Source organism: Moschus berezovskii, chromosome 4, assembly GCF_049115385.1.
Source record: "Moschus berezovskii isolate FMDL1 chromosome 4, NW_MosBer_1.0, whole genome shotgun sequence".
In the NCBI taxonomy this organism is placed as follows: domain Eukaryota; kingdom Metazoa; phylum Chordata; class Mammalia; order Artiodactyla; family Moschidae; genus Moschus; species Moschus berezovskii.
In genome coordinates, this window is record NC_142463.1 from 44560087 (window position 1) to 44573335 (window position 13249).

Below are 13249 nucleotides of genomic sequence, written 5' to 3' on the forward strand. Positions count from 1 at the left end.
GTGTCTCCATATTACAAGTCAGACCTAGTTACGTTCACTCACTCGCTCCCTCACCAACTGGAGAACATTTTCTGAGCCTTTTCTATGTGCTAGGCCCTGTGCTGGTGCTTCAAAGAATTTACCATTTACCACAACGAACAAGGGGAACACAATAACTAAAAGTCCCATTTTAATTCGCTTCCTTGCAATTGGCAGAGAAAAAGGTGGTCCCTAAACTGTATAGTATTGGCTTTTCACTGGAAAAGACCCTGATGAAGAAAAGAAAGATTGAGGGCAGAAGAAGAGGGTGACAGAGGACGTGATGGCTGGATGGCATCACTGACTCAGTGGGCATATATTTGAGCAAACTCTGGGAGACAGTGAAGGACAAAGAAGCCTGGTGTGCTGCAGAGTCGGATATGACTTAGTGACTGAACACATACTGGTTTTTCAGCACGTGTCAAAAGAAAAAGTTCTCATTAAATTTGTTTCCACTTCCAAATAAATCCTGAGGTGGGAGGGAATGGGATGGAGAACATATGAAACAGAGACACTGCAGAGGAGAAGAAAACTCCAGTTTAGTGCTTCTTCCCTCTTCTCCAGAGTTCTTTCCCTGCTATCTGACCTAGTGCTAGGTGCTAACCTATCCTAGAACAGTACTTGTAAAGCACTTACTTGTCTGTCTCCAACAGACTAAATAAATCGTAGTCAGACTCCTAAGAGTCTCGCTGCTGCTGCTGCTTAGTTGCTTCAGTCGTGTCCCACTCTGTGCGACCCCATAGACGGCAGCCCACCGGGCTCCTCTGTCCCTGGGATTCTCCAGGCAAGAACACTGGAGTGGGTTGCCATTTCCTTTTCCAATGCATGAAAGTGAAAAGTGAAAGTGAAGTCGCTCAGTCGTGTCCGAGTCTTCGCGACCCCATGGACTGCAGCCTACCAGGCTTCTTCATCCATGGGATTTCCCAGGCGGGAGTACTAGAGTGGGGTGCCACTGCCTCCTCCGCCTGAGAGTCCTAGGGTATCTTATTTATCTTTTCCCCCAAGTACCTGGAGCACTTTCAATAGCTCATTTAATTTGATTAAAATGAACAGATGACTGAATGGTTGCACGGGTTTCTCTTGGGCGATTCTCCTGTGCACCTAAGTATGGACACACAGACTTATACAGATGACCAAAACAAACAAAAAATAAATCACATAAATTCACATATATTCCCAGAGATGGGAACACTGTTCTTACTACTGAAGTCCTCCCTTTGCTGGCCCAGCCATTTCATGGGCTATCTCCTCCATCCATACTCCTCTTTCAAGAGCAGTTCTACAAGCTCAGTCCTTTTCCACCACCAGCACCATTCAAGCTTCCCTCTGTTAGCCAACACAGGAGAGAGTGAATGACCTGACAAGATGATCTAACAGTATGCCTAGAACAAGACTTCCGCAGCTTCTAGAAGTCCTGAAGTTTTGACTCTATATGACCCTAGAAGGGATTTTTGCCCAGCATTTGTTGTCTATTAAGAGAAACTCCTATTTGGGGAAATTTTCAGCTGGATGGGACAGAGAATGGCAGGCTCCTGAAAGAGAGGTTTAGATGGGACTCAGATCTGAAGCCTGCTGTGCTCCTCAGTGTTCAGGAGTGCGTTCAGGTAGGTGTGAGGGAGCAGAGGAGTTAACTCTGCAGGGAATCTTTGATGTCCTGGACTTGTGCTAGATGCTTGAATGAGACAACTTCATCCACACATCATGTAAATGAACGTTGCTACGTAGCTGCTATGATTCTCATTTTGCTAATGAGGAAGCTAAGGCTGAGAATGGAAGGGAACTTGCCCAAGAGTGATAGTTAAGAACTGACCATCTGGGGAATTATTCAGATTCATAATATTGGGGTCATTAGATAAGTGGTAAGTTTTCTCCTGGGTAGCTTGACTGGTAAAGAATAAGCCTGCAATGCAGGAGACCTTGGTTAGATTCCTGGGTCAGGAAGTTCCCCTGGAGAAGGGATAGGCTATTCACTCCAGTATTCTTGGGCTTCCCTGGTGGCGCAGATGGTAAAGAATCCTGGGTTTGATCCCTGGGTCTGGAAGATCTTCTGGAGAAAGGAATGGCAACCCACTCCAGTATTCTTGCCTGGAGAATTCCAAGGACAGAGGATCCTGGCAAGCTACAGTCCATGGAGCTGCAAAGAGTCAGACATGACTGTGACTAAGCACAGCACAGATATGTATTACATACATAAGATACTGTCCTCAGTGGTACTTGGAATTCAAAGATAGAGCATATCCAGTCTTTGACTTTATTATTATTATTATTTTTTGTATTACTTGGTTTTATTTTATACTAGGTGGGGGACACAAAAGCAATCCTCCTTAATAAAACTGACAGCTTCATTCAGAACATTTTTAATAATGCACATTTAAAAAAAAGTATTCATCTTACAAATTATTCTGCAATCCAAATATACAACAGCTTGGAAAACAATGTTTAGAAAACAAAAGCCAATGTAAAAAGACAGATTAAAACAACTAGAACAGTACAGGTTTTATATGGCTCTGATTCTACAGTTTTCTTACTGCATCATCAATGTCAGAAATCTGTTCCTTCAGCTGGCTCCATTGTTCAGGATTTAAAGATATACCTTTTCTTCCTGGTTTCATTTCACCTTCTGGATCCATGCAATATTCTCTAATATCAATTAAGACTTTCCCTTTAAAGTCCCGAACACTAACATACCTCATTTTCCCAATCTGAAACATGTTATCATCTCTGCTGCTGCTGCTCTGCTTGGAGGATGACAGCGCTCTGGAAGTTTCACCAGTTTTTTGCTTCTTTACAGGTTTTTCTGGAGCAACTTGCTTTTTCCTCTTTAGCTTTTTGTCAACTTCACTGTCAGAATCGCTACCAGAAGAGCATGAAGAAACAAGTTCCTTTGACTTAGGCATTGCTCCGCTCCAGTGGCCCAACTGCCTCCTGCTCGCTCACTAGCGACTCCAGTCTTTGACTTTAAAACCTGTATATGAGAATATGAGAGAGTAATACAGGTGTATACGTCATAATATCTGCAGAAATGCTCTAAAAGAAGTATGAGCAAATGTCTTGGAAAGTCAGAAGGAGAAAATATGTCTTAACGTGCAGCATTTGAGCTGGGTCTTAAAGGGTGAGTATTTCATTCATATAGGTATATATGAGAGTTCACAGAAAAATGTGACTCAAAACCAATAAGCCCTTGTATGGCTTAATCATGGATACAAAAGACAACCCCTCCAAAGAGTGCAGAAGATGCAAACCCCAAGATTTAAATTTACCCCCAAAGACAGCCAAAGAGAAAGTAAAGACTCTCATTGCCACAGACAGTCCCAGCACTAGCAAGGCAATAAGGAAAGCCAGATAAATCCCCTGAGAGCTGGCAATGGTCAGTAACGTGCCAGCTGCACCCCAGATTCTTAAATTTCTGTTCAACTGAATACCAATTCCCAGGGCCTCCAACCCGATGGGTGTCTGCCTGCACATGCAGGTCCAACAATCTGCACCCCTTGGCAGGTGGAAACTCTAAGAGCAAACAGGCTCTTACTAAATACAACCCAAGGTCTCAGGACACAAAATGAGACATATAGGACACAGTAGCGACCCTGAAAAGGAAAGGAGTAGTCAAAATTGAGAGTCACCCAAGAGTCATAATGTCCCCAAACTAGTTCCTTCCAGTACTTTCTTCGTCAGCCTCAAGTTAGAAAAAACAAAGAAAAGCTCTTACCACCCTTTTCCAGCTGGACTCCAAGTGGAAATCCAGGATACAGTAAAGAAAGCTTACCCTTGCCAGCTTCATCAGAGGTCCTGTGGCTTCAGTATCTGGAGCAAGCTTTAAGTCCCAACATTCCACCCTCCTGGCCAAACTGGGAGGAAAAACTCATCTTCCACCTCAGTCTCTGGGAGCATTCAAATCAAATCAAACTCTGGGAGCATTCAAATCAAACTGACAAAAGACAGATTTATCCATCAAGTCCAGTGCACATGGGAGTTTACACACACACACAAATATAACACAAGGAGATGGCTAAAATTTGAGGCTTATGTACTGCTTTAATAGGGGAAGGGGAGGGAGAGAAGAACACTTTTTGGAAAACAAATGATTTAAGGAAAGATAAGCAAGCCCTTAGGAGAAGAGATAGGAGATGTGATAGTCTGTTTAGGTGTGGTGCTGGTTTCCATTTGCCAGTGATGAGAGTCAGACTTTCCTGGTTGCTCCCAGGAAGGGAATTTGTGACAACTGAATTCTCTTAAGTTCTTTTGAGAGGCTCTGCTCTTAGGCAGATAAGAGAGTTAAGGAAAAGAGACTTCTCAAATGCCTTCAGCTCAACATAATTTTTAATGCTGTAGTATTCTGGGCTCCTTCAATGCAGAGAAAGGTGATAATGTCTTAATACTTATTACTGCTTTGTGAAAAATAAACCAGGAATACATCTTAACCTTAAAAGAAGCAGGATGCTTTGACAATGCTTTTGACTCCCTGGCATTTGGAGACCTGAAAAGGCTGATCATTAATTTCATAGTTTCTCCTTCTCCTTCTGTTTATTGCTTCATCATCATCATCTTGCTCACTCTTCCCTGAGTCTGAGGTCAGAGGTGAACTGAGGTGAAGAACAGATGGTCCTTGGGTTTGCAACCGACGAATGGCGTATTATTTGATTTTTATGTTAAAAATCTAAAAGCTTAGTGGGTTGTTTTTTTTTTTTAGGTCAACAGGAGTAAATGGACTTCCCTGGTGGCCCAGTGGCTAGAACTCTGAGGCCTCAAAGCAGGGGGCTTAGGTTTCATCCCTGGTCAGGAAACTAGATCCTACATGCTACAGCTATGAGTTCACATAAGACTTGCCACAACCAAATAAATAAATAGGTGGTGGTTTAGAGACTTTCCTTGTAGCTCAGATGGTAAAGACGCTGCCTGTAATGCAGGAAACCCAAGTTCAATTCCTGGGTCAGGAGGATCCCCTGGAGAAGGGTACTAAGTATCCATGGCATTGCAAATATTTATATTCTCATCTTTTAAGGTAAGGGAAAATGTCTTTTTGTCTTCCAGAGATTCTGACTTAAATATAACATGTCCAAGCAGAGTGACAGAGCCATTTAAAATAAAATTCTGAAACGGATGTATCTAAGGCTTATAATCTAGATAGGTTTATAAAATACAAATAGATGGTTGGATGTAAGAATGTATTTCTGGGTTTTCACATTCAGGAAGGAGCCATGGTCCTGGCTGGCAAATCTCAGGCTCCAAAGTAGAACGATGAATCTTCTAAGGAAAAACACAGGTTTATACTTAACTATTGGAAAATGAGGGCAGCAACACATCAAAAGAGGACCCCTGGAGTGAGAAGCATTAAAGATACATTTTTTCTGGAACTGTAAGAGCCTTGGATTTTTGACATGTTTTGCAACTGACACCCAATGAGCCTTCAGGGTATGAAAAGAGGGTATGAAACCTTTTTAAAGAAATATTTTAGGCTAATTTGGAGAAAAGAAAAAGGTATAATTATTAGATTTTTAAAACATGTTTTAGATTTAATAAACTCCAAATAAAGCTAACCTAGTAAACATTCTTAAAATTCTTCCTTCAAAAAAGAATAATAACCATAATAAGTATAACAATATTTTCATGACTTCTGAAAGCCTTTTCATGGATATTTCATTTGAAAATAATAACATCAACTTAGTATTTTCAGTGACGATTTGTAAACCGGCAAGTCTTGAAAGAAATAGGCCAGCGCTGAAAACAGGTCTTGCAAATTAATCTTTTCCTGATGACAGTGCTTAAATATGAATTTGTAATGCAAGTCCTTTCTCATAAGAGTGCAAAGTGAAGAAGATAACAAAGATATTTCACAATAAAGTGAAAATTAAAAGTGAAATAAAAATATACAGTAGGACCACTGACAGCCTCTAAGGACCATTCATGGAAATCTAAAATAGGAGTCTTACTTTAGAATCTACTTAGCAAGACCACAGAGCACACAGTTTGGCAGAAGCCTGGGCTGCATTGCAGAGCCCATTTACTGCATTTCCCCTGGGCGCTCTTTTATAAGGCACAAACTGCCCAATATCATGTGTCCACACTGCAGAATAACATGAAAATACCATTTGTGTACATACTGCCACTTGTGTACACACACACACACACGCACGCACATAGACTATCTCTGAGAAGATATACCTGGAATTGGTAACATTGGATGTATCTGGAGAGGAGAACTGCGTGAGGCTAAGAAGCCAGCATGTTTCCTTGAATGTCTTCTGGTGGTCTCTGACTAGTATCGTATTGTATGCATGCATTACTTATTAAAAATAAAATAAAAATATTTAAGGAGTTTTTATTTTGAAGCAGAGGATAAAGCAAATACACAAATAAGTCAAACAAACAGGTATTATGCAGAGTAGTAAGAGTGCTTTGGCATTAACAGCAAAGTGACCACCTCTGATTGGGAGGATGAGGATAAACTTTCTAAGGGAAGTGTTGTTGGTCATCTGTCTTGAGAGTCTGAATAAAATTTCTGTTAACAGACAGTGAGGGTCCTGAAGGAAACATTTCCAAGGAAAAGGATGGTGAGAGCAAAGGCCAGAGGTTGAAAGGAGGCCGACTTCCTGGAGAACTTAGTGGGCCTATTTGTGGCATAGTGGGTCTGTATAGGGAGGGGAGGTAGATGGAGGTGGTAGAAATCTGGAGCCAAAATGTGGAAGATCTTGGTTTCTAGGTTGAGGTATATAAAATTTGCACAGTATATAGAAAAGGAAAGATTTGTAGCTGGAGATAACATCAGATCTCTTCAACAAGAGCTTATATATAACAGTTTTTCTTAGAAAAGGAAAATTAACAAAAGTGCTTATTAGTTTAGCGAATACTGGCAATATTATATATTTGAGGTTGTAGTCTTCTAAAACCTTTTTTGTTGCCGTTCAATTTTTCTACACTAAGTAGAAACCTTACTGAATATTAATGGCACTAGAACTTAAAAAGTTTTAATCCTAACTATGCTTGAAGCTCAACATTCAGAAAACTAAGATCATGGCATCTGGTCCCATCACTTCATGGGAAATAGATGGGGAAAGAGTGGAAACAGTGTCAGACTTTATTTTTTGGGGCTCCAAAATCACTGCAGATGTTGATTGCAGCCATGAAATTAAAAGACGCTTATTCCTTGGAAGGAAAGTTATGACCAACCTAGATAGTATATTAAAAAGCAGAGACATTACTTTGCCAACAAAGGTCCGTCTAGTCAAGGCTATGGTTTTTCCTGTGGTCATGTATGGATGTGAGAGTTGGACTGTGAAGAAAGCTGATCGCCGAAGAATTGATGCCTTTGAACTGTGGTGTTGGAGAAGACTCTTGAGAGTCCCTTGGACTGCAAGGAGATCCAACCAGTCCATTCTAAAGGAGTCCAGTCCTGGGTGTTCATTGGAAGGACTGATGCTAAAGCTGAAACTCCAATACTTTGGCCACCTCATGCGACGAGTTGACTCACTGGAAAAGACTCTGATGCTGGGAAGGATTGGGGGCGGGAGGAGAAGGGGACGACAGATAATGAGATGGCTGGATGGCATCACCAACTTGATGGACATGAGTTTGAGTGAACTCCGGGAGTTGGTGATGGACAGGGAGGCCTGGCGTGCTGCGATTCATGGGGTCACAAAGAGTCGGACACGACTGAGCGACTGAAATGAACTGATGCTAAGTAAGAAAACTGCAACAATAAATAAGATTAAGAAAGGGACAAAAAAGCACCCAGTAAGGATAAAAAAACAAACAAACAAACCTGAAATCAGAAAACAAGATTCTTTAGATTCCAATTCAGATTTTCAGTGAGTATGAGGCAAATGAAAACAGATTTCCAATTTTGAGATTATGAATTTCTATATTGTTAGAATTTCTCGTTTTTAACTCTTAAACATATTAACTTAAAATTTTGTGTGCATAAATGCTTTTCACAGGTTATTTTCAGAAAATGAACTGTGAATATCATATACAGATTCTGAAGGAATAAAAGTGTATTTAAATTAAAATGAGAAGCTTAAACTGGATAGATGTGAATGAAATGCTTCATAGACGGTATCCATAGAAACCACTTAAAATAAAGAGAAATGTTAATTCTCTTTGTAAATTGAACTCCCAGAATCAAAATGAGAGTGAGGCATTTAGTGCAGGTGCAAATACACTTTGGCCTTATCTACGTGAAACACACTAATTGACAATTACATGTTTTTGGCCACGGTCTCAGCTGATAGTCACAATCAATGTATAGCCATATAGTTCATGGGATTCAGCTCATAAAATAGCTAAGCTACATTGGCCCAACTTGTTGATCTAATCGAGTGTGTGATCAGAGAACCATTGCTGTAGTAGCCCAACCTTTCAGCAGTCTCTTGACTATATAAGAAATTAAACTTTAACTACCACTGTGTAGAAATTATATATGTTAATTGGGGATACCATTAAAAATAATTTTTGTGAAAGATTAAATTTTCTTATGCCAACTTTGCAAGAAAAATCTCTACTTTCCACATTCTATTCTAGGCCTTGTGAGCAGACATCATTTACGTTGCTGGAATCACAGCATTTGGAATTCAAAGTTCTGTTTCTGGTTTTTAATATATAAAATGTAAACATTTTCAGGTTACATTTCTTAATTTTCCTTTATCATAATCACAAATGATGTCACTGAGTTGATGATCATTTCAGAAAAGCTAACTCCATTATTACTAACCATAATGATTCATTATGGACTTCCCAGGTGGCTCAGTGGTAAAGAATTTGCCTGCCAAGCAGGAGATGTGGGTTCAGTCCCTGGGTTGGGAAGACCCCCCCAGAGAAGGAAATGGCAACCCACTCCAGTATTCTTGCCTGGAAAATCCCAAGGACAGATGAGCCTGGCAGGATTGCAGGGGTTGCAAAATAGTCGGACATGACTAGTCAGTAAACAACAATTCATTATTGCTAACCATAGTTTTTTCCTATACTTCTCTCCATTACAGGTAATTCTGTGATGAATGACGTTTGACTTCACCTACTTCATAATCCGGCTGATATTCTACAGACCTGCTGTTTGTAACGGCCTTTCAGTTTCAGTTCAGTTGCTCAGTCATGTCCGACTTTTTGCAACCCCATGAACCGAGCACCTTTAGATATTCTCCTTTTGGCTACAGAACATCTTTTTAAGAGTTGTTGAGGGACTTCCTGTGGTGCCATGATGGATAAGAATCTACCTGTCAATGCAGGGGACACGGGTTCGATCTCTGGTCCAGCAAGATTCCACAGGCTGCAGAGCCATTAAACTTGGGCACCGCAATTACTGAGCCTGAGCTACAGAGCCCACACCACAAATACTTAGCCTCTGGGCCTACAGCCTGTGCTCCGAAACAAGGGGGACCACGGGGATGAGAAGCTCGTGCACGGCGACACAGAGCAGCCCCAACTCACCTCAGCTAGAGAGAGCAAGGCAACAAGGACTCAGCGCAGTCAAAAATAAACAAATACAATTTTCAAAAATTAAAAAAAAATATTTAGAAGTATCTGGCAGGAAAAATAAAGAATTATTGCAGAGTCAAAGAGATTTTTTAATGTGGATTATATTAACCAATATTTACCATACTAGAGGGTAAGCTGAGATGTTTTAAAAATAATTACTTTTAAATAAACTCATATGGTAAAGTAAATAACTCAATTTTATGAAAAAAAAACAAACTATTTTTCTTCAAATTAATTAGTGAGAAGAGAGACATTGTTGAACATTTTGTAAATCTCCTTAATGTCTGTGTCAATGGAAGACAGCTGGATTCTCATATCTACTTCTCCATTCCATCTGTTGCAATATCTCACTTCATGTAGCCTCTAGAAAACTGAGTAAAAAAGGCGTGAACATCTCAGCATTATCATGAAAATAGTTTTGACCTGAATGAGTACTGGTTGTCCCCAGGGCCTTCAACCACACTTTGAAAACCCACTGTGCACACCATGGTAAGTATACAAAATTATTACATGGCTAAAGGATTTGAAGTCCTTCCCAGATTTCCCAGAGAAGAGTCTTTATTTATTTGCCATTCAAAGAAACTGATAACATGATTTTTTTTACTGTCAAGGTCCCTTCATATTTTACCTTCTCTGGAGTTCTGGAAATACTTATTAGGTGCTAGTGAATTCACTTTCAAATTTAATAGTAATTACTATTAACTTTCCTCATCGGCATCAAGTATTTTAGAGTTAGAAATGCTGAAAAAGAAACCCACAACATTTTCTGGTCAAATATTAGATGGGGACCACTGGTTGTATGCAGGAAAAATTCAGGTGAGATAACTTTAGGTAGTACACATCCAAACATTAAGTAGCACTGAGTAAGACAGTGAGAAAGTTGTTGGATTTTCTTCCCACATTGTTATGTTGTGGCAAAATCTTATATATAGGTATAACCTCCACAGAATTTAACTGATTTGCAGTGTCCTTAACTAGCTTGCATATTTTCCAGTTTAACATATGATTAGCCTACATCTTTGGAGAAGGAAATGGCAAGCCACTCCAGTACTCTTGCCTGGAGAATCCCAGGGATGGGGGAGCCTGGTGGGCTTCCGTCTGTGGGGTCACGCAGAGTCGGACACGACTGAAGTGACTTAGCAGCAGCAGCAGCAGCAGCCTACATCTTAAAGCCTCAGGCAAGCAATGGCATCTAGCTAGAATTTAATGGTATAGGCTTTATCATCTTACTTTTATTACTACCATCTACTTTGAGCAAGTCATTTTGGTTTTTAATTTAGTAACATTTAATTTTAAAACATTTGGTTTTAAAAAGCATATTGAGTTAAAGAAAAAGTTATTAAATAACATTATGAATGGTATGAGTAATAAAGTGAATGACTGAGGTTTGGGGGAAAATTATTTAATTCTCTCTTCAGTTTACAGTTAGGGAAATCAAGGATTGGAGAAAACTGATTTGCCTGAGGTGGTCACAGTCAGAGATTTCAACTCTGGCTTCTTTACTCTCAATCAAGAGCTCTTTCAACTATTGCATAATGACTGCTAATATCTGATAGTGTTAGAGACTGCCCCTCAAGTCAGGCAAATCCAGGTTACCCTTGCCCCATTCCAGGCTAGCTATATAATCTTGGACAGACTTCTTAGCTTCTATCTTCTCGGTTTCTTCACTTAAGAAGTTGCCACAATCTTTATTTCTCCTTAACATTTTGCTCATATTAGATGAGATAATATTTTAAGTGGTTTTAAATGGCTCCTGGCACTCAGTAGACAGAGTTATTTTTATTAGCTGAAGTTACTCTCGGTGAACTGCAGAGCATTTGGAGCAAAAGAATCTTCATAGCCAGGACTTGGCTCCAGAGTGTGTGAACTGCATCTGCCACTTGGATCCTTACTTAATTAAAGGCTGGAAATCACTGCACTTCTCTAGAGGAGCCTAACATGTCTTTGGTTGCAGGAAACGAAGGTTAAACGTGCTAACCTGGAAACTTATGCAACCAAGGGTTAAAATAGCCTTGAAGCTAAAACCAAAGAATTCTGGCCTCTGGCATGTGATGCAAAGCCAAGCATGTTTGCCTTTGTAAGCCCAGGAATGCTTCTGGTGAGCCTTGTTTGTTGTGGAAACTGACATGATCAAAGTGGGGAGAATTAAAACGATCCATCAGAATAATAGTCAAGGCTGTATATGACCTTCCCAGACAGAGCCTTGAACCTGAAGTCTCCCACTGGGGACAGACAAGCCAGCTGACAGCAGCCAGGAAGGGGAAAGAAGCCTTTCTAAGGCAGACTGCACCTGGGAGAGAGAGAAAAGGCCCTGGGTGGGGAAACTCTAGATTTGGCAGACTGACCTGCCAAATCTAGACCTCGTGCTGACCTCGTGGTCTTTAGGATTCTTGTAACACCTAGGTTGTGGTTTTCAGGTGTCAGTTTTTAGAGTGGAGTTACTAAGTGAAGCAGGCACTTTTAGTATTAAAGCATCTGGGGGTGGGGAAACTGTGCTAATTGCGATGCGATCCTGTGCCAATTGCACTGGAGTGTTCTAAGGCATGATGTCATGCTTCTACCCATATTAATTTCCAAATGTCGAAAAATTCTCATTATGATTAAGTAGAATCAGGGTCCCTAAGTGGCTGGCATGATTCTGGATTGTTTGCTCACATTGTCCTTTATCCCAGGATGAAGATTAGTAAAACTCTTTGATATTCTAGCAAGTATGAAATGACCTTGGAGCCCCAACTGTTGCTAAATATTAATCAAGGCAAATACAGAATGATAAAACAGAGGGATTGGAGAAGATTTTAAGGAAGTCCACTCCTACTCACATATTTTAGCGATGGGGAAACTGAAACCCAGAGAGAGGAAATGACTTGCTCAATACTACAGAGTGTTTCTGATTTGCAGGCCAATGCTTGCCTGCTGCCATGCCAAAGAATCCCCAGTGGATAGACTATTGGACTAGAAGAATGCCCACGTGGAGAGAGTCACCTTCTGGGCATCCATAATTTGAAATGCTGCAGGGGTATCACTTTGTTTTTATCTTTGAAAATTATAATAACAATCATGCTTTTTTTTTTTTCTTTTTGTTTTTCCTTTTGTGTACATTGGCTTACTTTTTATCTCTGTCCCTCCCTGGACATACTTCACAGGACTAAGACAGAGGGAGATAAATGCAGAGTGAAGTTTTTATAAAGATCATGAATACATTCGATACCGTGCCCAATGAGAGAATTTAATAATCATCATACCTTCTGTTGAGCGCTTTACAAATCACAAAGTGCTTTAAAATCTCTTCTTCCATTAATCCCTACACAGTCATAAGAGGGAGGCAGAAGAGTTATTATCATCTGTTTTACGGATGCCCAAAGGGAGGCAGAGGGAGCCCAGAGACGCCCGGCACCACACAGCCCCACAGCAGGACCCTGTGGGGGCTTCAGCCAGCCCCTCAGGACCCTCAGTTTAGGTACCTCTCGTGGCGGCATAAAGAGGCCCAGACTCCAGGATTCCCCAGGGTACATTCTCTGAACTCTCCACTCGGTGGGAGTTTCAGGAAATACTGCAGATAGGCAGAGGGAGGGTCTAGGAGGACGGGAGAGCGAGCAACGGTCAGACGGTTGGGGGAGAGGGGAAAGCAGTCTAGCAATAATGCATTTAAAAAGGTAAGAATTAGAGCAAGGTTTCAGTCTGCAGACCTCAGAGAGAAAATCCCAGGAAGAGGTTCCTTTTGTCCTTTCTCGGGGCTTCCAGCAACGCTTCCTCGGGGAAGGCGTCT

General features: G+C 40.8%; 1 long non-coding RNA gene and 1 pseudogene across 1 annotated transcript; both read right to left on the reverse strand.

The window, feature by feature from the left end:
• Positions 1 to 2360: 2360 nt before the first annotated feature.
• LOC129540970 (activated RNA polymerase II transcriptional coactivator p15 pseudogene) lies at positions 2361 to 2968 on the reverse strand (annotated as a pseudogene).
• A 4542-nt stretch (positions 2969 to 7510) lies between these two features.
• On the reverse strand, positions 7511 to 13003 carry LOC129541687 (uncharacterized). Its single transcript, XR_008682870.2, has 3 exons — positions 12945 to 13003; positions 12726 to 12784; positions 7511 to 7702 (listed from the first exon to the last, which is right to left on the reverse strand). It is a non-coding gene; the product is annotated as an uncharacterized LOC129541687 (long non-coding RNA).
• Between the last annotated feature and the right edge of the window lie 246 nt (positions 13004 to 13249).